Source organism: Scomber scombrus, chromosome 21, assembly GCF_963691925.1.
Source record: "Scomber scombrus chromosome 21, fScoSco1.1, whole genome shotgun sequence".
Taxonomy (NCBI): domain Eukaryota; kingdom Metazoa; phylum Chordata; class Actinopteri; order Scombriformes; family Scombridae; genus Scomber; species Scomber scombrus.
The window spans coordinates 20973154-20996714 of NC_084990.1; positions in this window are offsets into that span (position 1 = coordinate 20973154).

The window sequence follows — 23561 nt, forward strand, 5'->3', positions numbered from 1 at the left end:
CTCGTAAATGTGCAGCACAATTAGGGATGTGTGATCACCGATTTCATTTTTTGGGGTGCGGGAGCGGAAAGAATGACCTATACAAATTTCAGACCCTCCTCTGTTAAAATGTGATAAAGATTCAACCCGTCCTCAAAGAGAGACGGCAGAGTGGGTTTTATTAATCTCTGAGGGTTTTTTTCATGAGGTAAGCTCCAGTTTTTAACAAAGTAGCCCTATTTAATATAAAAGTAGAATACCATTCTGTAGATCATGTGTCATGTCCCCTGTGAATATTTCAATTATCACTCAATTTATTGATTTATTTTAACATATAGTGTCCCCACACCTATTACATCCAACTCTGGAATAAAAAGACACTATAATAAATACCAACACATGACAAAATGCAAAGTAAAGAAAGTATTTTTGTGAATTTGGCGAGATTTAATGATATAAATAGATATTTTATAGATATATTCTTTAGACTAAATGACTGTTATTGAGCAAAACGCAAAATAAAATGAAAGTGATTTTGTGTTTTCAACATAATTGCATACAGCTTTGAAACATTTTACATCATTAGAAAATATAATTGAGCTTTAAATTGGGATTTTTATGGTGTGGTTTGTGGCTGTAAATAAGTCAATATCTTATTCCACTGCTCTCTAAACAATCCCAGACTTCACTTCTTTGTATATTTTACATTATTCTTCAATTAAATTCTACTTTTGCAAGATGAGATGCTTCAAACAAGGCCTAGGATCATGTGGCTTACCTCTAAACAGTTCAGAAAACAACAAAACTATGAATGAATGCATGAGATATTCATTTGAATAGTCATTTAGAATAATTTTGTATTGTTAATATACATTTGATTTAAAACAGAAACAACTAGTACTATTTTTGTAAGTTTCCTACCATTTGAAAAAAAAGTACATTCATTCTTTTTAATGTTCACGTATTATTATAATAGTATAGCATAATAGGGTTTCTACAGGATGCAATTCTTATTATAACCTATTTGTTTGCACTATAATTGTTACATATTTTAAATGGTTAATTCCTCTGAACTTTATTCATTTGTCAATTTAAACACCACCCGGCTAGACGGTCAAGTGATGCAAATCCAACACCCCCAATACCACCATAATTACAGAGGAAAACGTGTTTGTAGCTTCAATGTTGCTCAGTTTAGTAGCCAATAAAGAGGCGTTTAACGCAGAGAGAGAAATGCAAGTATTTGGTGCAAAAAGTTCCCAAAGTTGTTTGTTTTGCGGTTTTTGCGTCATGGTCTGGAAAGAGCTGGAAGATGAGAGAGCTAACAACAGGATCCAACAGCTAATGGTAACTTCTTTTCTTATGGGATTGTTGTTGCTCACTAATTAATTGTTTGATAGTGGACATTTCGTGCTGCTTTCTCCTTAAATTTAGAGATGCTACTCAGGAATATGGCTGTAGTATTTTTACTGCTATTAAAGCCCTAGACCCTCATCTGATAAGATTTTAATGTTAGATGTTTTATTACAGAAAGTGTAACATGACCAAAATAGCAAGTGGGTAGCTGGCTTAACTCTGCATTCTCTCTAATGGCCAGCAGGGGGCTCCACAAAGAAATCAGATTGTATAGAAGTCAATGAGGGAATGATCCTACTTCTCAACTGAATTATTACCTCAGTAAACATTTTCCTAAGGAGTATATCGTCTCACTCATTTTGTAAACAATGGTCCCATTTAGAGTAAAATAGATAGCTTTAGGGCTGGGCTACATTGTTAGTTCATGAGGTAGGCTTACTGTAGTTGGACTATCTTGTCCAAATATGATTTCTTCTCACCACTTCTGGCTCCAAAAAACAAAGACGCCGACAGTGAAAATGCCAAACATTCTTAAAAACAGGAGTCCACTAACCAATGGGAGATGTCACAATGGCTACGTCCATTGTTTGTCAGTGCAAAATAGTCATATTACATTATTTCGCAGTTATTTATAGGTGGAATTATATTATTCCCCTTTTTCCTGGTGACCCCCAGACCCCACTTTGAGAAGCACTGCTCTCTAGGAGTTTCTGTACACATGTTTGGACTTTTGACTTTTGGAGCCATGAATGACTGAAATACTTTCTTACTGTACTGTATTGAGCATTTTTCACTTCTTTTTCATCAGCTGACATTTTATAGACCAATCAATTAGTCATGGAAAACAATCCTCTGATTAATCAATATGAAAATAATCATTAGTTGTAGCCCTGTTTATACTTGGACTGAAACTAATGGTAATTCTCTTTATTGGTTAATTTTAATTTGTTGTTGAGTAGAGCTGCAACTATTAGTCAATTAATTGATAAGTTGCTAAATATTTAGTTAATCAGTAACTAATTTGCTAGTTTAGTGTTTTTTTTACTAAGAATTTTCAAATTCTCTGATTGAAACTTCTTAAATGTGAATATTTTCTGTTTTCTTTAATCCTCTATGATAATAACCTGAATATCTTTGGGTTGTGAACTGTTGGTTAACAAATAATGAAAATAATCATTAGTTGCAGTGCTGTTGTTGATTGATCAGAATTCATAAACTCCAAATATTTAATAAATATAATAATAATAAAAAATAAATATAAAGACATACAACATAATTGATTACTCAGTTATCATTTGTTGCTGATTGGCTTTTTTTGTCAGTAAACTCATTGATTAACTGACTAACAGCTTCAGTTTTAATTTTAAAGGTTTTGTATGTTGATGCATAATCTGCCAACAAGTTCTGCTCATCTCCTGTTGTAAAAAAAAAAAGAGTCTCAATATTTCATTTCCTGCATCTTTGTTCGAATATGAGAGAGAAGAGTCACAGTTTGTGTGATAGCTCAGCTCCTGCAGCTATTTGCTTCATTTATGCAGCAGCTGCAGTCTGAAAGGCGGTGAGAGGTAAATCCAAACTAGCTCCTCATGTGATGAAAAGACTTCTTCTACAGCAGGGTTTCTCAATCTTATGTAACTGAGGGCCCACTTCTGATTATTAAAAAAAAATTCCCAAGGACCACATTCCCAAATAAATGAGAAAGAAAACATGACAGTAAAAGGAGAGAAATAATAAACTGGGTTGTAAATGTGTGTTGTGCCGTTGTCAGCCGTAATGACCAGAATAAACACTCTGCTAACCCTCTCACTGGGACTCGCTTCTGGGGGGAAAAATGAGATCAAGTCGGTTGAGAGGCTGACACGCACAGCAGCATTCAAAGCCGCTTTCAGTTTGTTCCTCGCCTTTTTGACTCTGTGACAGTCACAATGGGGGGGAAAAGCCTGACTCTCATAAATAGGTGGCGGTGAAAGGCAACAGAAATTGATCGCCCATTTTTGACAGAGAGGGATATTGACCGGCAGCCAAGCATCCAGTATGAAGCAAGGTCAACTTGTGTGAGCCGGAGCTTGGGGCTGCTGCCTGCTGAGAGGTCCATCAGCTCATTTTCCAACACAGCGGATAGAGCCATGTCATCTGAAGCAGCATCCACAGAGAAAGAGCCCAAAGTCCAAAGGTTTCCATGTTGTGGGTCCTCTGGGAAGGTCTAAAAACCTTCATGATAACTGAGTTAAATGCTGGGTTATACCACTGGATATGAGTGAAGAGTGAAAACATGTCAAATTGAAACATGTAGCTCAGGTTAACCCTCCAACTTTGACCTGGGAAGAACAGGTGCTGACTCCAAAATGAGGCATACTTTCATTGAATTGACACCTATTGACCATAATATCACAAGATATGTGTAAAACCAGGTAATAAGTAGGAATGAAGTTGGTTAAAAGGGTCCAACACAGAATTGGGTGATAATATATACCTTACGCTTTATAACGTCAAACCAAAGCATGTTACTTTTGACCCGGGATGACAAAAGTTGAGACTCACGATTGTCCTTAAATGCAGATACATTCATCTTAACCCTGTATCAGTGTCTCCTTGTCTTTGAGCGCCCCCCTGTGACCTTTTTAATAAGCAGGTATAGAGAATAGATAACACATTTTAAATTAATTTATAGATGTTTTAATGGTATTAAACTGCTTCAAGTAGATAATGAAGGGAGAAAAGTTTCCTAATATCTATACTTGCAGTTTTGAGTTCAAGTGTGCATTCATGTGTCACCAACAAGCGAGCTTCGGACACATAATTAGAGTAAGTTTGTCCCACAGAGCTGCAAATGATTAACAATTAATACATTATTAAATAACTGCCAACTATTAAACTAATTGCAGACTATCTTTATAGCCATAATTCTCTGATTTTCTGGTTTCTTTAGACCTCTGTGATAATAAAGTGAGTATATTTGCGTTGTGGACAAAACAAGATCAAAACAATGATCGTCATTTTTTTACCTACCAAAAAACGAATCGATTAGTTGAGAAAATATTTGACACATTAATTAATAATAAAAATAAGAGTAAAATAAAGTTCGCACAGCGTAAGTATATTTGGGTTGTAGACAAAAGGAGACCAGGGCTTTGGGAAACCTATTTGGGAAACCTTTTTACAGACCAAATAACTGATTGATTGTGTCAAATATTTTCTTGACTATTCATTTATAATAAAAATAATAGTGAAATAAAGTTAGCCTGGTTCATACAGTGAGGCACAGCAAAAAAACATCTCTAAAATATTTGGTTCTTGGCGAGCTAACGGCTAACACGGTAGCCATCCACTAACATGCTAACGCTAATCAGTCAAGACAGCTCCCAGAATTTCTCTCTCGTTTCTTTGAACTGTGCCGTTCTCAGGATTGTGTATAATTTAATTTAATAAAACTTAATTGAAGAGGGTGAAACAAGCTCTTTAATGCCAACAGGTCAATAGGTTCACACAGCCATCGACTTGTGTCTCCTAACTGTCTGAAAACCATGCGGAGCCGTTTACACTCCTGACAGAGGAGGTTAAATAGAAAAGGGATTGTGACACAGAGATAATGAATGATGATGGCTTCTCTCATCTTGGACCCTCTGGCGCTCTGTTTCTTTAAAGGTCAGCTCTGTCACAACCGCCTGCATGTAATAGTTCAACAAATTTGACCTCAAAAATTTGCAGATGTGTCCCTGTGAGCACCTTGTATGCTGCCTCGCCCACTTTAGATCAAAGAAGAAGAAAAATTAGCTTTTAAATGATAAATAAAAATCTCAGAATTTCTCTTATGTGGGTCACAGGATTATTAAGATGTCATGAAAGGTAAAAACATGAATAGGAATAATAAACATGTAGACAGGAAGCAGTGAATAAACATAAACAGGTTATTTTTTCATTGGCAGCCTCATGATGGTGAGAAATTCTGTCTCTCTGCAATCAGGATCATCTTCAGCACACGAGAAGTCTCTAACTCGGGGACTTTTTGTAATTACTGGAAATAATAGCTGCAAGTAATGAATATTTTCATTATCACTTAATCTGCCGATTATTTTCTTGATTCTGTCCATTAAATGTCAGAAAATGGGGAAAAAAATATGGTTCACCGTTTCCCAGAGCTCAAGATGACGACCTGAAATGCCTTTTTTTTTTGTCCACAACTAAAATATATTCAGTTTACTGTCAAATAAATCTGAAGAAACCAAAACATATTCACTTTTAACAACTGGAATGAGATAATATTATTTTCAAACAAATTGACTCCGCTGATTGACTCATTGTTACAGCTCTACATGCAATTAATCTGCAAGAGGACATATGTTACCTTTTTAATATTCCTTAAAAGGTCGACTACTTCTTCTTCTTCTTCTTCTTCTTCCTGGAGTTCTTTTCTTTTTTCTTCTTCTTCTGTCTGGAGTTCTTCTTCTTCTTCTTCGAGTTCTTCTTCTTCTCTCTGAAGTTCTTCATTATTGTTATTCAGTGATAATATTCAGATCAGTGCATTACATGTTTCTGCATTTAAAAATGACTAGTGATAAATTGATTATCCAACTAGGTGGCAATCATTCAATAGTTGTCAGCTAATGAATAATCCACTAATCGTTGCAGCTCATGGAAACATCCCACTTAATACTAAGTGTAGGTAATGGGACAGATGCTAATGAGTGTGTAATGTGTGTTTTTTTTAGCAGTGATACAGAAGTGCACAAACATTACGTTACTGGGCTCTGTAGGATATAAATGCATCTTTGCTGGTTGTTTCTGGTTTGTGGACGACTGTTATTCAAGCCAAATGGGAACAAACTGTGGTGATATTATTATATCATTATAATATTGCCTTTTGACAACTTAATTTGGCTGCTTATCTTCCTTTGGACCATAAATGTGATATTGACAATGGCACATTGTCAGGTGATTACTGTTGGCTTGGCTTGCCGGGCTCACACAGGAAAACTGCCATTAAGGGGAAGATAGCTGAGCAGAACACGAGGCACAAACAACAATCAGTTACCAGCAGATTACTAAATCATGTGTATGGCTTCATATTGTTGTTTTTTTTTTTTTTACCCGTGGGGGCATTTCACCAACCCATCATAAACGGTAACAGGAAAAACTTTTAACGATCCTATCAGACACGTTTGTAACGACGGCATGAAGAAATGGAAACCATTAAACATGATAAAATCACAGGAAACTCACATTTCAGCACCACACACACGCTTTCTGTGCCCACACGGGAATATCAAGCTCATTTTTCATCCTCGGGTTTATAGTCCAGGGAAGAATGCAAGAAAATGAGCAGGCTGGATTTTTGGTAGAGAAGCAATATTTCAGTTTCACCAGCGAAGCAAAACTGTGTAGATAATAATATTACTGCTGTGAGTCCTGTGGAAGGAAAAAGTCAGAATATTGCAATGAACATATGAAACCATCAGAAACTGGCGTAATCCACAAACCACTGACATTTATTTCTGTGGAAAAACGATAGTTCAGTAAAATTAACATTGATTAAATATTTTTTTTAAAGTGCTGCAATGATATAGTTGATTAGTCCATGGGCGTGAATGTATCATCATCATCTTTATAAATGACAATCATTACCCAAATGTGATGATAGAAGACAGATATATGAAGAGGTCACCTTTCACTCTTGGTAATTATAACTACTTTTGGACATTTTACAGACAAAATGATGAATCAGATATTGAGATAATGTTCAACATATTAATAGATGATATTAACATAAATTGCATCTCTAGCTGGAATAGTATCCCTGGTTGAAAGTGTTTTTTTTTAAAGTAATGTCAGTAAGTTAGCAGAGGGCATAAATACAAAGAAGCAACAACACAGCAGCTTTCAGCTCTGCCACTCATTATCACTGAAGAAGCTCCTTCATTCTATTCTCCAGTCCTGATTGATCGTACAGTCGATATACGAGCTCTGCTGCAGCTCTGCACTTTCCAGCATTACTGTGACTACAAAGTGCCGGCCGTCTCTTCTTGTCCGTCTCGCTAAATCGTCTTTTAAACGATGTCCAGCAGAGTTTCTCAGAAAGCCGTCCACTCAGCTCAGAACTGAGGACTGTTTACCTGACCCACTTTATTTGGCATTATAATTCACATTCACACAAAGATCAAAGTGTCTGTCTACCTAAATATAGTTCTGCTTTAATTAAAACCAAACCAATGACAAACAATAGGTGCATTGACTACCACTCAACAGAAGAATCCAGGCTAACGTCGGCTAATTTAAAGACAGTCTGAACACAGGTCAGTGCTTTCATCTTGTATGAAAAAGTCGATGCCCAAAAACAATATGATGATGATTAACAGACTGATATGATAATTTGAGTTTAATGTTTTAATGACAAGGTGTGTCTCCTTGAGTGTGGCTGCGTATTGTATTTTTTCCAGCAGGAGATGAAGGCGTCTGACGCTGCGCTGTCATAGTAATTAAAGCCGTCAAGCTGTGAATTCAATTACTATGAAATATGCTGTAATTTATTTTACTTTGATGTGCTCTGCCTCAATCTACAGTGTCCAACTGTCTGTGTGTGTGCACAGATGCTTTATCTTCATTAGACACTTATCCTGTTCAGGGTCATTTTTTCGTCCTTTTATTCCTCCTCTTTTTTCCCCCCATTAAACCCCTGCATGTCCTCCTGCCAGACTAATTGGGAGATGGAAACACTCAAGTGTATCCTCGCTCTACTTTAGGGTCTCTTGAGTCCAGCACAAGTCCAATTTTGCAAACTTGTTGTACCCGACCTGCACCATCTGACAGCTCAAACCACCTCCACAGTCTAACCAGATGTTTAAAAATGTGTAAATGTAACCATCCACACCCCCAAGATGTGAAATCTTTACTCCTCTTAACTGTAACGATGGTTGTAATCGCTCAGTGGAAATGGCTCATAAAGGGTCTGTTCTCTGTGATAGTGCCAGCTGAAATTACACTGAAATGGAACTTGAAACTTTCCAAACTATGATTCATCCACATGTCGATGCTCGTGTGTAGATGGCTGTTTGCTGCTTGTCTTACTAAACGGTTATTTTTGTGGCTAAATGGCTAAAGTGCACAATTTATTCCTAATTAGTTTAGTTTATTTTGGTCATTTTTAAATGTATGTATCTCAAATACACATGTAAATAATCACATGTCCTTGTTTACTTCATCTCCCTTAGAAACAGTGACAAACAGAAAAGGCGTAGGCTGAAGCATTAGCTTAACACCTACTCTATTGTGCTCCTTTTTGCAATTACCAAAGCTGCAATAAGTATCTCCAGCCTCTGGACTGCAGCTGACTTGACCATTATTTAGCTGAGTGTAATTAGACTTGTGATCCGACCGGTTGAGAAGACTACATGTGGCTAAATGTAAGTGTCTTAAATCTTATCTGGATGTGTCTCCTTAATGGAAGACCTGTGACCTTATCTCTACCTGCAATCAAACAGGCTCAGAGCTGCCTGCTGGCATAGACAGCACAGGGTCACACAATGGCCCGGGGAAATGAATACATGGGAGAAAAATCAATGTAGCGCTCAATGCAAATTGTGGAAGCAAAAGTGCCCTCCATTGTTCCCTTGAGTTTCCCCGTGCTCAGACCAGCTAGTTGGCACACCTCTCCAAAAATTAATCAGAAAAAGGGGTCGGGTCAAGTAGCACCGAAATTGAATTTTTTATTCTAATATCAGCTGCTACTTTTAGAGCTGTGTCTGCATAACGATGAACTCTGAAAACCAGACTGAAAAATAGTATTGCTTGACTTGGAGAAATATTTAAATGTAATATGAACATGTATAGACCAGTTTCTCTAAAACTTTCTATAATATTTTTCTTAAAAATGGATAATTAGAGATCAGCAGAGGTCACTAGTTACTGGCTGTTAATGGATCTTATTGTTTTAAGACTTTAAGCCTAAAAACATGAGGCTTAAAGTCTTAAAACAATAGTCAGGAGCCCAAATGAACATTGAAACAGATTATGCTTTCAGTAATTATTGCTCCTGTTCATGCTGACTCTCAAACTCAAACCATTCATTTGAGTTTTTATTCATTCATTCATTCATTTTCTTATCTATCTTATCCTCTAGAGGGTTGCAGGGGTCGCTGGAGCCGATCTCAACTGACACATATTGTAGACAAACATTCATACTCACGTTCACACCTACAGGCAATTTAGAGTGACCAATTAACAGACTGCAACAAGTTAATTACTGAATATATTATTTGCAACTCAACCTGTATAATGTAATGTGTCTCCAATAAAATGTTCTTTGACTATCAAGAGTATATACGTATATATATAACCATCAGCAGAGAGAACGTCTTACCGTTCAGTATAATCTAACATATTACTTATTGTTGAACTTAAAGGTGTTAGAAATCGGTGCGTGTGTCTGTGTGTGTGTGTGTGTGTGTGGCTACCTACACTGTCTGGGGCTGATTAGCTGAAAACCAGCCGTGATTGATCGGTGCCTCTTTTGACCCTGCAAGATCCTCAGTCTTTATAGTCTGACTAAAAACTCAGTGCCTTATGACACATTGTGCTTTCAGATTTGATTCTTTCTCCAAGTCCTCAGTGTATAGTAGGCATAAGTCTTCAGATTTGTCATATTTGTAGAGCAAAAGTTGTCAAACAGCCGTAATTTTGTCTTTAATTTCATCATCTACGATGTTGCCCTTAAAATACTTCAAACTGCTTCTCAGATACTTACTGACAGGTCAAAGAGCATTAAGTCAAGCTGATGGTGAATATTAAGAACACCCGCTGCTCGATCACAAGTCAAACTACTTCAAACGCTCTGTGGTGCTTTTAGACTGTACATTTTGAATTTGAACAGGTCATTACGGGTTCTGATATTTAATTTTTTTCCCCAACAGTCAAACGAAAGCTTGAATAAAAAGTGACAGCCTGACATTACTTACATTGAAAGTGCATTAGGAAGGAAGTATTAGAGTAGAGGAATAAGTGCAGCCAGTAAAACATCTTTCAGTGTTCCTTTGGGCATTAATCTTGTAACATTTTTAACCCCTCCTTTAATCTTTTAATCAGGTTGTGTCTATGCTGTAATGGGACTCCACTTTTGCCCTAATGTGACACTTAAATGGGAACCTGGAAATTGAACCATCATGTTGGGGTTCCCCTTTTGTTATTGTCGCCCCCTGACCCTCAAGAGTCTGTACACGTCTCTGCTGTCATCCAACATGAACTTGTGCTTCTTTCTGACATCTGTCACTTTTCAGGAACACTGCATCAGTCTGTTTTAAAGTCTTCTACACTTGTCTGTTCCTCTCTGTCTGTAGGTAATCGCCGTCGCTCCCTGTGATGTATGTGGTGTTACCGCATGTGTCTTGCAACACCGGCGGCACCGCGATTCATTATTCAGCTCCCCTGGCCAGACGTAGCGAGAAAGCAGCTGCTCCTGCTGTCACCGGTCAACCAGGAATCCATGAATCTGTAATTATCCTGTCATCTCCGTCCGTCTCGCTGCCTCCTCCCTCCTCATTTTCTCCTCCTCGTACTCTGTATTTATTCCCTCTAACTCCATCTGTCTTTCTACTCTCTGTTTCTCTGCTTTAGTCTGTCATTCACTCAGCCTGTCCACCTGTCACCTCTCAGTCTCCTGCCCTCCTACTCCTCATACTTCCACATAGTTTTATTCATCACCATCATCCTCTCCTTCATAGCCCCACTGTTTCCCATGTTAGTGCTCCACAACTGAAAGGATTATGAATATTTAAATTGTGTGTTTTGAGGTTAAATCATATGAAAAACTGATGTAAATTCAGGTAATTATTCAGTACATTTTTCAGTTTCCCCCCTTTTTCTCATTCCCTTCACCTATCCCACATCCCCGTAATTACATTACCTCCCTTCTGTCTCTTCAGGGCGCAATTTGTCTCTTGCTGAACTGTGACTTAGTGTATTAATTACCCCTGCACCTACAGAAGGGGGCCGAAGATGTCGCTGCGCAAACGATTCTCGATGAGATTCAAGGAGAGGGGAAACCAAGGCTGAGCATACATCATACTGATATATTTTTCTATTACCCACCTGTAGCACTTCACATTTGTGTGTGTGTGCGTGTGCAGAGAAGTCATGGCGAGTAGCTCAAGGGCAAAGAGAAAACACTCTCAGAGCATTATGACGAGCACGGGAGCTTCTGCGCTCTCAAGGTCCAGCAAGCGCTATCTTTAATTTATCGCTATGTTTTATTTACCAGCAAGTCAATTCAGGCCACCAAGCATTTAACAAGGCATCGTATTGACTGCTGTGCACCGGCCCGTCCACTTTTCTCTTGTCTGAGTATGCAGTGATGTACTTTGTCCATTTGTTTTTTCATTTATTTATACGAGGTAGTTTGATGAGATGAGGGTCCCTTTTTTTAAATTTTTTTGTTTTTACTTCTTCTTACTTGCTTCGTCTCTTCGATGCTGTTTTGTGGTGGACTAACCTTTCCTTACCGCCCTCACCTAAGGTCCTATTATCAGGTGTCATAGTGTGCATGACATACAGTCCCTCCGACCCTGAACACACACACACTCACTCCGTCTCATTAATTCATGGCCTTCAACTCAGGATTGAATTACAGCCGGTGCTAGCGTGGAATTTACTTTGACAATATCCTTTGTTGCACACACACACACACACACACACACACACACACACACACACACACACACACACACACACACACACACACACACACACACACACACACACACACATATATACACCTGCAGTGTTTCCTCACAAACACAAGCATACACAGCACCACTCATGATATGCTATCAGTGTTTGCTATGCCACACTATGCTTGCTGGTATTCATTATTCATCGCCACCATTAGTTTGTCTGCAGAAAGTGTCAAAACATCTGCAGTCACTTTTTTTTTTTTTTTTTTTTCCTCCTCTGGATTTCTTTCCCTTGATCAATTCCTTCCTTCCTCTTCCTCAGCTGCACAGTGGAGAAGTGTGAAGCCGTCACAGTGATGCTGAATTACTCACACACACACAAACACTGTATTCTCACAGACACATGTGAGCACATGAGTCAAATCCAGTGCGTCTAAGATCAAAGGCAGGGGGGGAAATGGTGTGCTGGCCCTTTAAGAGAGACAGAACGGGGAGGGCTCTGCATCCATAAAACATGAATTTATTCAGTGGCCATGCTAAGACATGGTTAGGAGCGCCTCTGCACTCCAGCGTGCTCTCATACCCATCATACACACACACACACACACTCACACACTGACGGAGCAACCAGAACGCCTCGCACACATGCTGACACAGCTCTGCCAGAAGCCGAGACATGGACGCGCAGAGAAGAAAGGGATAAAACTGGAACAAGAGAAAAAACAACAACAGTAGAAGACGTACAGAGTGAATGGGGAAGAAAGAAGAGGTTAAAAAGGATAAAGAAGACAAGAGAGAAAGTAACAGCGCGGTATAGAGGACTCTGAACAGGTGCATCGAGGCGGAGAATGGGCAATTCCTCCTTCCCAGGCATGTCCCCTCTCTCTCCGTCCATTCTGTAGTTGCAGGTATTTTCTAACTTGAGTGCCTTTCTCTGACGTGCTGGGGGTGCTGGGAAACTACCGCTGTTTACCTCCGCTTTCCCTCGCTTCTTCAGTGTCATGCTGTTTTTATCTTTTGCCGCACATCTGTCTCTACCTGCATTGTTTTTTTGTTTTTTTTAACATAAGGTTGGTTTTACTTTAAGGAGTTATAGTACATCTTTTCTTACTCAGTTCCTCATCTTCAGTAGTGCTGCAGTGTATGAATATAATATTAAATCTGGGAAACTGAAGCGTTCAATGTTGAAGTTATTTTTTAAGTAAAGCTTCTTGATTTAATCATCTGTATCTTGTTCTAATAATCAGTTTAAGTGCATTGGAAATACATTAGAAGTGCCTTTTCAAATGCATTTTGGAGCAGATATTGACAGGACTGAGTGTCTAGGAGGATGGGGAGGGAGTGTGAGCGTCTGCTGGTGTCGGTTGCGTCTGGCAGCAGGACTTGTTTACCGCCTGTGAGGGAGGGAGACTGTTGATGTTCCGGCTCTCTGTGGTGGGCATCTGGAGCTGCCTGAAAGAGGGCTATTGATGGATTTTCTACCGGCCGCTGTCGGTCAGAGATGGAAAGATGGAAAGAGTGATACAGACAATGCTGCTTGTTTGTGGGCAAATTAGTGAATGTTAATGCGGCGGTTTAAAAATATACAAGCAGTGATCTTCTCTTGGAAAGCTTTGCAAGACACACAGCCAGCTGGAAAAGACAAAAAAGTCATTTGCATCCAAAACATGTTTGCCTTGAAATGGGCATCAGCTTTATTCTTCCAGTATGAAAGCGGGTGAAACCCTCACATCTGCTGCTGACTTAGCTCCAGTTTGTCCCTCTCATGTGTTATCATTACATTCAAGTCACTGCCCAAAGCATCGCTTTTTTATCTGACAGAGATATCTCAGACTGAGGCTTGGCCAAAATATCAAATGTTGTTCCTCTCATAGATGTGATGAGATTCACAAAAAAAGAAGCAGAGCCAGCAAAGCATCAGGAGACACAACAGTCCTGTGAACTGTGGTTGGTGCAGATGTGGTTTAACTGTTCATTAGAGTTCATTGGAAAGACTCAAAATAACTACTAATAGGCATGTTGGAACATTTTCATCAGGGATGCACCAATCTGACTGTCCTGAAACAGATTACTGCTCTATTCCTCAACCCAATTCTCGACCTAATGAGCGAGCTCTGTTTTTCCCTCCAAATTTAAAATCAGGATCCCTCACTGCAGGGGGGGGGGGGCTCGTTGGTGTGATTATTATGTAAGTTAATATGGGGCCAGGGACTGCTGTGGCTCTAAGAACTGAGTCACTGAAACACTAATGACACTGAGAAAGAAACCATATTTAATTTCAGATGAGAAAAAACTGGAGCACATTGATTTGCTGCCTTTTAATAGTGCAGACAGATCGACATTTCGACACCACTGTGTCCTCGTCAGAGTCAAAGGAGGACAAAACGCATATATAGTCAACCTAGAACTGCTGTACTTTTGTCATTAGGAACCATATTTAATGTGGTGCAATCACATTAAGACCAATACGTGTTTCTCATCATAACATTGTGGTGGGTAAGCTGTTTAGTAGAGCTACATCTAATTCTTTTATCAGTTTATCTGTTGTAAACTGTCTTGATTAATCGATTAGTCCTTTTTAGTCAATACAACGTTAGTAGAAGCTGAATCATGTGGATCACTGTTTCCCACAATGCAAGGTGACGTCCTCAAATGTCTATTCTCGTCCTGACCATCAGTCTACAACCAAAATATATTCAGTTTATTAAAGGACTTTCACAAAAGACTAAAGAAACTAGAAGATATTCACATTTGGAACCAGAGAAATTCAACATTTAGTTAAAGACTGAATGATTAATCAGCTGGTGACTAATTATCTGGTGAGTAACGGTTGCTGCTCTCTGGTTTGATTTCTCTGCCTTGTGACGTTATCAGTCCATCTGTCTTCCTGCTTCCTGACTCTATGTACTATCCTATCAAATCAAAGATATCATGAAATGAATAGGACATGTTATTTCTGATACCTGCCTTTGAAAGAACTCCAGTGTCATTTACCAAGACTTACTAGACACCAAATATTTAATTAATATTCTACTAAATATAGAAATATTTTGTCCGTTGCATGTTAAAAAGCAGATTTTCTTTTTTTTGTTGCATTTTTATGCACAGTAAAGTGTTTATTTCTCCTGTCGTACAACATTAGAGAGAAGAGATGTATTTACCAGCTTTATTTAAATTAAAAATCTTTGTTTTTTTAATTTAGCATATTTAGTCTTTGAGGATTCACATTCATATTTTCAAAGCGGTACATGTGGCTGGATGACCTTGTAGGTATTTCAGATCATCAGGTATTTATGTTTTATTACCCCCCCCCCCCCCCCCCCCCCCACACACACACACACATACACACACACACACTTATCTCTGTGATCTGAATCTAATGATAACACAGGAGAGGCACAATCTGCAGACTTAAACTGACTGTAGGCTGGCAGAGTGCAAAATGGAGGTCTTCACTATCTTTAAATCAGTATTGATCTACATGATACACGACTCTCTTTGCCCCCCTTCTCTTGCTGCACAAATCTGTCAGAGCAAGAAAAGACGGGAGCCTCTTGAACGTGTTGGGAGATAGCTGGTATTTTTCCAATCCTATCTTCAAATTTTAACGTAGTTTTGATAAGAGGCCTGTCATATTCCGCATGCTGTTTTAATCTGAACAGAGAATTTCGAAACACCGACTATATATATTCACCCGTGAACGTCTCAAAATGATGTCTTTGTGCCAGATGACTATGTAAGTCATGTCACCTCAATGACATGCCAGAGCCCTCCTCAACTCCCCAGGAGGTTTTGAGAGGCGGGGCGGGGTGGGGGTGGGGGTGGATGGCGGCGGTGGGTTAGCAGATCAAGCGTGCTGGAATCACAAGTGACTAGGGAGCAGAAAGAAAGGGAGACGGCATAGAGGATCTGTCAGAGAACTGAGGAGCAGCAGCCAAACAGCAGTTTTCCCATGTCAGCCTGATCAAACTTGTTGACATCTGGAAAGAGATGGAAAAGAGACGAGGAGAGAGAGAGGGGAAGATGAAGGGCAGAGCAGAGGGTGCACACATCACAAGGCTGATTGATGCGGTTGCCACGGAGCCACCAGGTGAGGGTGAGCTCACTGTAATATTGACTCAGGGATGTCTCATCTCCCAAGAGCTGATTTTGCACTCTGACATTTAGAGACTCTGCTGCTCTTTTTCCTTCTTCATGTCGCGTCCTTTGACTTCTTTTATAACACAAAACAACACTTTGGAGAAATTTGGTTCGGAGCATTGAGGCTGCCGATATCCAAATGCGGCTTTTTGACAGCACAGACTTTTGTCATTTTAGTGAGAAAATGGCGACGCTGCAACTGACAAATACAACGTACATGTCGCTGCACTGCTAGATCCTCATACTGATACATGATGTATTTGAAGTTGAATGTAGAAATGTTTCCTGTGAGATGACGTCAGCTTGTAATCTTTAGTGTTTAGGTTATTTGCATTGTCGACTCATATTTGAGATGTTTTTCAGCTCCAATATGTAAGTAAGTTTTTGAGAAGTCATTTGGAGTCAAGAACAACAAGAATAAGTTCATTTCTATGTCTGTCATTTGCTCACGTAGCCTCCAGAGCGCTGGGCCTTAGAGACAGGAGCCAGAACGGCTTGTTTTCAGACAGAGGCTGAACTGAGCCAGCGTAAGATAAAAAGGGAGGTTTTTAAAAAAAACTCTAAATCATGCAAAGATATTCCAGTCGAGACCCAGAATATAAATGTAGAGCTGGAAGTGTGCAGAATACATTCCCAGAAACATGCTGACAGTTAAGATATCATCCACATCCTTGGATGTAATTCTTCCTCACACAGCAGGCATGGATTAGTTTCATCATCGGGTATCTATTTACTTAAATTGACTAAAGATGCCCACACCATAGATTAACATTGTAAATTAAAAAAAAGGAGTTATTTAAATGATTATGACATCTTCAATAGTATTGGCTAGTGCTCATTGCTGCATAATTGTCTTATTTCAACCCATAATGATGCAATACGAGTGTTAGACGTCAATCAAACTGCACCTAAGAATAGCAATGTAACTTAACTTGAACTCCGTCTCTAATTAAGCTATGAAGAGTCTCTTCATCTATCTAGAGCACACATGGAAAACATTTTAATTAAGCATACTAGTTAAAATATATTGTCTCTTTTCCCCTGTGAACATGCTATAGATTTCAGATACCGCTGCTCAGGATGACTGTCTCATGAGTGTCTTTTCTCACAGTCTCGTATGTATAGTGTTGATTGAAGAGGATGCAACGTCTCCTGCCACGGCTGCTTTGTGAGTGGAGTGCAGGCTGAGAGCAGCACCTGTGGAGCTGGCAGACATTCAGTTTGGCGATCAAGGACGTTTTTCCCTTCAGTTGAAAGGCTCGCTGTTCATTCACGCAGCCTCTTATGCAGAGACTGCTCATATTTCACCACACAGATACTTGTTTCATTGATATAAATGAGTTCTACTGCAGAAGTAGGCTTTTTATTCTTTTACTGTTGGACAATATTGTCATTGAGGATTTTAAGGGGCTCATTGTTGCTGCAGCTTCAGGTGAGAGCTGCAAGCTTTTTTTTAACCTACAAAAGTGTATAATTGAACATCTCTGGCCTTCCCCCTTTCAGTGGAGGCAATAAAACATTGAGCACACATCACAGCAGAGAGTCATTAACAATAAATCTCGATTAAATTTGATCTGCCGGCTCTGTAAAGCTGACCCAGGATAAATTTGGCAGTCTGTCTGCACATGTCCTCTAATTTATTCAGCAGAGCTTGTGAAACTGAACTAGCTAATCAAAAGCTCCACTGCAAGGTGTGAGATGTTCAAGTATTGCATTAATGATTTAAAAAAAATTTTAAAAAAATGCACCTCTGGTTTTGCAAGTTGTGTTGCGTAAGAGGCACGAAGAGTCTCCACACTTATTTTCTAGGACACACTCAAAACATCTTTCCATCCACTTTACAATTCAATTACTCACTCCACCTGCTGTAGCCTGCAGCACATGTGACTTTTATCTCTTTTCCTGTAAATTGCCGCCACCTTTTACCTTAAGCTTGAAATTCCTTTGGCAGATTCAAGCATTAGGGAAACACGCTGACACAGAGGGACATGTGAGGACTTTGGAAAGATAATTTGTACTATAGAATATGTCTTATTATTGTTGCATGACACATGCTGATAACAGTCATATAGAGCAAGGCTCGCCCGGGGAGATATTTTAAAAATAAGAAAAGGTTTCTTTACTGTTAAAATCCCCCTTTGTGAATACAAATGGATAGAAAGAAGAAAAAGATGAAAAGGCCTTTTGCTAAAAAACTAAAAACTGGTCATGAAAAGTAGGAAAGTCAAGTAGAAAGTAAAAGCAGCCTTTTATGTTTTTTTCGGGGTCTGTGTCATCAGTATTTTTTTTTTTTGCATCCCAGCCTCCAGAAGCTGTGTACAAGAAGTGGAAGAAAAATGGAGGAATAAGCAGAGGGAGAAACCCTCGCTGGCAGGGACGGTGGTTGCTTTTCGGTGATAAATCAGCTTAATTGCAAACTACTGCTTCACATTTTTTCTGAGAAGCAGCCGTTTCCATTTTCTTCTCCGTTTGACAGTCACTGGACACAAAGAGCAGATAATGACCTATGTTCTCATTTAAAGTGATCTGCACCACATAACATATCTATCACAATTATACATTATTCTGTAAGATTCAACCTTTTTAAAATGATAAACGCACACACATGGAGTCCTTATCGTTGAACAATAGGATGCATAATAGATTCCTGCTGTGGTGTTTGACCCAGAGCTGTGATTTCACTTGTAGAGCAGATGTGGTGCAGCAGCAGCTTTCTGATGGTTCTCCACATGTGAGTTTATATGTGTGAGTGATGTGTTAATATATTCACATTTTTTGACACATTAGAGGAGGCCCGTTTGTCTGAAATGTGATTTTATTGCATTCCGCTTTATTTGGTTAAGGGAAAGAGAGGGAGGGGAGAGGGGGGGGGATACCTTCTGACATCTCACGTACATTAAAAGATCAAGTGATACCAGACAGAAGAAGTAATGGAGGTACGGTAGCCAGGATGTGCCAATCTGAAGGGTGAATGTTATAAAATGTCTGCTTTTCTTGCTGGGAAATAGGACAAATAGGTCATCTCTTGATGATTTGCCACACGTTAACCCCGTTACGCAGCCTGGTCTCCTAGAATTCAGGTTTGTATGAAGGCTGCAACATTTCAGAAAATAGTGAAAATGACCATTATAATTTCCCAGAGTCAACAGTTATGTCTTTAAATGTCTTATTTTGTCAGAACAGCTTAAAACCAAAATATATTCAGTTAACTGTCATATATCATACATTAAATCTCCAAATCGCCGACATTTTTACAACTTCCCAGATGTTATGTTAATTAACATTTTCTCAATATGCTGACAGGATGTAAGTTGGGCACATTGCTTTACCTTTAAAACTTGTTTGCTGCTACAAATCAGTTGTATATCAGTATATGAATAATAATGCATGTTTTTAAGTGTGATTTATTTTCATGGTATTGCTGTTTTATTGGATAGAGAAGATGGGTAAGAGAGAGGCTTAGAGGGGTGAGACATGACAAACAGGCTCAACTCTCCCCGAGGACATCATAAGTCCATGTTGTGCTCCGCAGGCTCGCTGCTACCAGGAGACATGAAGGATAAGTAAAGGTGCAGTGTGGAGACTTTAGTGGCGTCTCGTGGTGAAATAGCAGAAATGGAATATACTATTAATAAGTATGCTTTAATTAGGGTGTAATCTCATGAAGATATCATGTTTGTCTTACCTTTTTAAAAAGAGCCTTTATATCTACATGGGGAGTGGCTTCTCTTCCATAGAACCCGCCATGTTTTACCACCATGTTTCTACAGTAGCCCAGGAAGGATAAACCAAACAGGGGCTCTGCAGAGGGGCTTTCCTTCCACTTTAAGTTCATCTACATGCGTGGAAGAGCAGCATGAGGTGGGGAGGCTATTGAGCTGGTTTTAATGTTCAACCTTAGCGCTAGAGGCTGCCAAATCTTACACACTGGTCCTTTAATGACCTCTCAAAAGATTACTCCATGATTTAGTCTCTACTCTGAGATATTCAGTCGCTAAATCCAAAAACATCTGCTACACTTTCCATGATCAAACCTCAGACACAAAGACTCTCTGGTGTATGTGGTGGAGGTGTGCAGACTGTCAAACAGCACACCTCCTTGTTTGTGACCCAGCATAGATAACCCTGTCGACATCACTACACTAGTTATGCGCTCTGACTTGACAAAGCTCCTCCGGAGACACAGAGGATATTTTTAAACTATTTTCACAGTCTGAGCAGCACTCATCGTCACTGCTAAATTGACTTTGACGTGTAAAATTGGCGAAGTGCCCCTTAAGTCCCACCAGGGACTTGTCACAGTTGTAAAACCCAAAGACCTTTCCCACTACAGAGAGTTTAAATATTTCAAACACAGGTGTAACTAATACCATTAATAAAGGCTGCTTTCCTTTTCACTTTCAGAGCTGTGCTGCTGTGCACGCTGGCTTACGGGCGAAGCTTCCTCAATGGAACAGAGCCATCATTAATGAAATTAATTACACCTGTTATTTTCCTGTTTTTATAAGGTCAAACTGTCTGCTGTGAAAAAAAGACCCATTAAAGTTTAACAGAGTTATAGAATCAGAGTGAGAAATCAGTGAAGCAGAATGATGATATCAGTGAATATTTAAAGATAAAGTTTTCTATACTTCTTGTGCACAATGAAACAGTTTGCCTTCATTTTCTGCTAATTGATTAATTGACTAATCGTTGCCTCTCTACATTGTACCGCGCACGTTTCCATCAGATTGTTTGGTGTCGTAAGAACAGTGTGAATGATTTTTATTGCCGTGCAACATAAAAGCGCTAATTGATTTTTATCACAAAAGAAATATCTAAAATGATACCAGAGGAAAGAATCGTCATGGGGATGTGGATTTTTTTATGTGTACTTGAGTGTGTGTGTGTGTGTGTGTGTGTGTGTGTGTATGAGGAGGTTACTTAACGCACTTCCTGCTGCTGCCATCACATATTCTGGCATTTCTAGCGCAGTGGGAAATACATTCAGTCTTTAGTTTGACAACTTTCCCTTGAAAAGACTGAATCATAGAAGGGGAAAAATGAAATCTGCAGATGAAAATCTAACAGCTGTAACATTTTGTCCTTGATAAAGGTTTGCTATTTCAGTGACATCTCCTGTAGAGGACAGACTATCAGATAGCATTACTGTCACACATCAGGGCACAAAAAGCAAGAGAGGAATCAACTGCCAGAGTGTACGCTGTCACAGGTAAAAAGCCTATTCTTTTGACATAGGAAGAAAATGTAGGATGGAAAAAAGTGCATGTGTGTCTCTTCTGTTTGTGAGTTTTAGTTGTTTTTGTTTTGGTCAGACGGATTTCATAATGTCTGCAGGTTTAAAGGTGTGTGATTGGTTTGGGCTGCAGGTGAAGCACCGCACATTGTTTCATATATTTTTTACTGTGAATTGTTCATTCTGGACGTGAAGCCAGAGCTGCTCAGTCACCACCAGGGATATCAAGTCTTATTTGTTTGTGTTACAGGATTATATTGCACAGATAGAGACTGCAGTGTGTAACTTTGAATCACATACAAATTGACTTTAGACATGACATTGAGTCTAGATTTGTGACCAATACGTTTCGATAAAGCAACAGTACTTGAGCTGAATGAAATGATTAGTTTTTGTTTTGCAGACTTGGTGCCAGTTCAGCGTGTACACAGCTGTGGCAGATGTTATAGACAGAAATAGTTGGCGCAAACAGAACAAAAGGTTAACAAAAGGTCCAGATTAAATGTCAAAATACTGCATGTTGTTGATCCATTCACTCCAGAATGAGAGTTTTCTGATCTGTAAGCAGTCTACTGTACATTTGTCTGCTTTCCAAAACAGTTGAAAATAACTGATGGAAAATAAATCATTTTTTATGAAGTTATGGCTAGAGCTTCTCTGATTAGTTGACTAATTGATTTATGTTCACAAAGGGGTTTTAGCAGTAAAGAAACTACTAAATTAATCATCAACCATTTTTATAATTGATTAATTTAATTTTTTGTTTTCAGCTCCTCAAATATGAATATCTTCTGCTTTCCTTCTCCTTCTTTGACAGTAAACTGAATATCTTTGGGTTGTGGACTGTTGGTCAGGACATAAGCAGATATTTGAGGATGTCACTTCATGCTGTGGGAAACAATGATCGACATGTTTCACCATCTTATAGACCCATAATAACTAATGATGAATAATCATTAGTTGCACTCCTGCAATGGTTAAAGATTAATTGGGTTTGGGCACACCAGTTGGTTAGATTTAGGGAACGATCATGGTTACATGGTTAGATGAGCAATAGTAGGTTAGGGAAACATTGCGGTTTGGCTTAAATGACTAATTAGGGGACCTTTTATTGTTGTGGTTACAATAATAATCATGTAGTTAAACTTAGGGGACACTGGCTAAAAAAAGCAACAACAAAATGTTGACTCAAGGTTGGAAACAGGAACTAAACAGCAGTCTCATGTGTTAAAAGATCAATGTTTTGTTTTTCCATCCATCCACCCATCCACCCATCCACCCATCCACCCATCCACCCATCCATTCATCCTGACCTCCCTACAATGACTTTGTCACTTTATAATGACGTCACCTGATTGCCTTTTTTTCTCCCATCATAATTACTACAGCTGCTACAGGGCTTCTGTCACTTGAATGTAAATATATGTAGTTTTGGGGCATCGTGATGAAACTGCTGTATTTTCCTGGGAGGACAGTCTCAGGTGTGTCATACCTGTAACCAAATCCAACAGTGAGGCCACACTGCATCAACCACCTGGAGTAAACTCATACATTACTGCAGCACAGAGAGAAGTTAAACCACTCACATTTCCCAGAATTCAGTATTTGCAGGCAGCTCAGTACTAAAGCACAGCTGCTCACCTGCTGTTATCACCCCTGGTGCTCCTCCCTGACCAGCCAGAGTAGAAACAGCAACAACTGCAGTTTCTGCTATTACAGAAATTTGACAGGAATTCAAGAGCAAGAACGCACATTTTCTTTAAAAGTAGGGTCTCAAATAACGTTTATTTTGAGGACTTGATGGTTTAATCTTTGAAATGTCAGAAGAGATTGAAAAGTGATTTGAATATATTCTCACAACACAGTGGGATGTATTCAAATGTCCTGTTTTATTCAACCAGCAGTCCAAAACCCAAAGATATTCACTTTCCTACCAAATACAAGAGAGGAAAAACATCCAAACCACATATTCGAGATGCAAGACTGTGAATATTTGGCAGTTTTCCTTAAACTAATTGATTGAAGTGTCACATAGTCGTCTATCGTTAGAGAACGAGCTCATTACACTTGAGTCCAATGAAAATCATTCAACTTATTGTAAAATGTGGACGTTTGGCTCTAAATATAAAACTACAGCTTCTCAATCTTGTGAGAGCTTTACAGTTTGAGCTCCTGCCTGCTTGCGTCACGTG